The sequence below is a fragment of the Crocodylus porosus genome, unplaced genomic scaffold (assembly GCF_001723895.1).
Source record: "Crocodylus porosus isolate Cpor-Errol unplaced genomic scaffold, CroPor_comp1, whole genome shotgun sequence".
In the NCBI taxonomy this organism is placed as follows: Eukaryota; Metazoa; Chordata; order Crocodylia; family Crocodylidae; genus Crocodylus; species Crocodylus porosus.
In genome coordinates, this window is record NW_017728886.1 from 160,017,752 (window position 1) to 160,021,717 (window position 3,966).

The following is a 3,966-nucleotide window of genomic DNA, read 5'->3' on the forward strand; positions in this document are numbered from 1 at the left end:
GTGTGTGTGTGTGTGTGTGAGAGAGAGAGAGAGAGAGAACTGTGTGTGTGACAATCCAGTGCCTCCCCTGGGGTGTGACAAGCCAGTGCCACTGAAAATCCACTGTGTGTGTGTGTGTGTGTGTCCCCTGCCCTGCATGTGTGTGGATATAAGAGAGAAGCATGTGTGACAAGGCAGTGCCTTCAAATCTACCCTGAGGTGTTTGTGTGTGTGCAAGAGAATTGTGTGTGTGTCCCTTGCCCTGCCCTGGATATATGTGTGTAAAAGATAAGGGTGTGTCCCCTACCCTGTGAGTGTATGTATGAGAGGTGTGTGTGAGAGAAAGAAGCGTGTGTGTGTGCCCTGCCCTCTGTGTGTGTAAGAGACAGCGAGAAGTGTGTGTATGTGTGTGTGTGTGTGTGAACGCACGCGACAGGCCAGTGCCTTCAAATCCACCCGGGGTATTTGTATGTGTGTGAGATAAAGTGTGTTTGTGTGACAAGCCAGTGCCTTCAAATGCACCCTGGGGTGTTTGGTGGGGGGGGGAGAGAGAGAGAAGTGCACGTGTGTGTGTCCATCCCCTGCCCTGTGTGTGTATGTTTGATGAGCCAGTGCCTTCAAATCCACCGTGGAGTGTGTGTGAGAGGAGCCAGTGCTTTCAGTCTCCCTGGGGCGGTGTGCTGTATGTGCTGTGGGAGGGGTGGCGAGGTCAAGGACACGTACCTTGCAGCTGGAGCGGAAGGAGGCCCCCGCCGGTAGCCCGAGCACCGAGGGGGGTTGCCTTGGCTGCCCTCCAGAGAAGAAGACGCGGGGCCTTCCAAGCCCCGGGGCGGGACGTGGGGTTGAGAGAGAGACACGCCACTGCCTTTAAAGCCACCCCGCTGCGGACTTCCCTTGCAGTGTCTCTTTTGGCAAGCCCATGTCTTGCCAGCTTGAACTGCTCCCACCATAGAGGAGCGCGAGGGCTTCTTGGGCCGCGGGGGGCGGGGGTTGCACTGAATGCACAGTGTCTTTGCAACACTGCCCTCCCTATCTCGTGCCCTCCCAGCCCGCCTCCAGCCCGGGGCACTTGGCACTCGGGGAGGCTTTTTATTCCGCGCTCGGCTCCTGAACAGCCCGCGGGGGATTTATTCATGCGGCCCTTGGATGCCTGGAAGCCTGGCAAGGAGGCTGCAAACAGCAGCTGGGCCGTGACCTTTCTAGGGCAGGGCCCTAAAGAGCCTGGGATCTGGGGAGGGCTTTTCCGCTTGGATGATCGGTTTTTCTCCACGTGCTTTGTCTGCAGTGGAGGCACCTCGCTTTCAGAGCTCGCGGGGCTGGGCTGGCACCCAGGGTTGGGACGCTTCTCTTTGTGCCGGCTTTTATTTTAATCGTCTGAATCCAAGGGGGGAAGGAGGGGGATGGAAGGGGGTAGATCAGCACCGTGACAAGCCGGCTCCAGCGCTCTGCCGCCCGGGCTGTTGCAGCAGCCTTTGGCAGTGCTGAATAAACCCTTTCTCATGCAAAGCGCTGGCAAACCTGAGCACGACTGGGCCGGGGAATGCGTGAGGGGGAGGGTTGCGAGCCTGGGAGGGCTGATCCGCAGCCAGAGCCAGTGTTCCAGTGCAGGGCTGGAGGGCAGGCAGAGGAGGAGCTTGTCTCAAATGATTTGGAGTTGGGGGGAGTCTATAATTTACCTGCTCGGTATTGGCGATGCCTGTTGTTCTGGATACCTGCTCTACAGTGGTCTGTATTTCTGCACTTTTGCACACTCAGCATAGCACAGGCTAAAAAAAAGATGCTGATCTGTCCTTTCCCTCCTACCTTCAGAAGAACTGCATGGTACACTAATTTTCGTGTTCGTGTGTATACATATGCACACACCTGCAAGCTGTATACATATGCACACACTTGCAAGCTGTGCACTTTTATGCACATATACTTGGAAGATTTGCACTGTCATATATATAATAGGTGTGTGTATGTATGTATACATGCATATATACACACACACATACACTCGTAAGCTTTGTGCTTTCCTATATACATATATATTATATGTATGTATATAGGAAAGCACATGCATATATAAATATACACTTGCAAGCTTCGCGCTTTCATACATATAATATATGTGTGTATATACATAAACACACACTTGCAAGATTTGGGGTGGGTGTACGCCTTCCTATGAGACTAGGAAGTCTTATGAGTCATAGGGAGTCACACACACATAGACACACACACACATTATACAGGAAAGCTTGCGCAAAGCTGGCAAATGTATGTGTGTATGCATGTGTGTACATATGCATATGTGTATTTATACACATGGGTATCCATACACATATGAAAGCACAAAGCTTGCAAGCGTGTATTTATATGTGTATACACACATACATACACATATATGAAAGTGCAGAGCTTGCAAGTGCATATATGTGTATGTATATATGCAGGTATTATGTATGTATACATAGATATATACTCACACATATATGCCTATACACACATACCTATTATATATATGAAGGTGCAAAGCTTCCAAGTGTATGTGTGTCTATGAAAGTGCAAAGCTTGCAAGTGTGTGTATATGTGAAAATATTAATGAAATATCAATGAAAATATTAATCAGTGTATGATTCAGTTCTTCTGAAACTAGGAAGGAAAGGACACATCAGCTCTTTTTTTAGCTTGTGTTATGCTGAGTGTGCAAAAGCGCAGGGAACACAGACTCCTCCACCTACATTTGACATCAGTTTATCCCACCTTACCCATAAGTGTATGATATACACCTATAATATATATGTAAGTACAAAGCTTGCAAGTGTGTGGGTGTGTATTGAAAGCACAACGCTTGCAAGTGTATGTATATGTACACACACACACACGCACAGTTTCTACCCAGGTGTTAATTTACAGTTGGGTTTAGTCCATAAGCATTCATTTCTTGGAAATGGGGGGAACCAATCTTTTATTTGGCTTTCTCTTGAGAACCTCATGTATCAGGGTTTCATTTTTAGCGCAGCTCTGCACTAATCAACTCCTATATAATGTTTCTGATATGGAGCTCTCAGTACAATCAATTGCACCGGAGAATTTTACTTAGCCTCCTCCACACACATCATATTTATAGTTTCTCTCATTTGGTAATAGTGTTTAAAAATAACCATTTCCCTATGGGAGCATCGGTATAGTTTCTCCAGCATTTGCTACCCAGATGACTCCTACGCATCCTTATCAATGGAGTTTAATAGGGAGGACTGCATCCTTGTGTGGGTGGCGGCATAGGGAAGAGTGGCAATTACAGTAGTAATAAATGTGTGTACATAAAACCTCACCATTGTAAGCATCTTGCAGGGCTAATATGGTGTAGTTATAAATATACTTGCTTTTGAGATTAGACAGGGAAGGGTATGGAGAAAAGGATGTATGGGGGTGGAAGTAAGATTAAATTGCAGAGACTTCCTAGTGCCAGAAATGGAATTCAGTCAGACCATGAACCCAGAGCATTTAGACTGCCACAATATGCCTATTATATCCTAATGAGATTTACCGTTGACTACAGTTAGCTTGAAGGGTTTTATGGTTTCCTGCATACGTTGTTTTCGTTTTCAATTATAATAAAGCCCAGTATTACCAAACTGATTATTTCTCTAGGGAATGTTTGGTGGCACAAGTTGTTGCATTCATATAGCTTAGTGCAAGAGACCTTTATATTCCTTTATAATAGTAATAATTAAAAAAAAGTTACATGTCCTGTGCTCCCTGTAATAACTATTTATGCCGTTCTTCAACCAGGAGATACACCAAACCGAAGTACGACAGAGAAATATTACAGAATATGTAACCCACAGCTATCTTTGTCTACACATCATTGTTGTACTTAAAGATAGGTTTAATTAAAATAGTATATAATTAATTCTTAGAGGAAAAAGTAAGAGTCACAAGGCAAATCTGAAATCTAGTGCATATGGAGTTGGGATTGTTAATAGTAAAAAATGAATC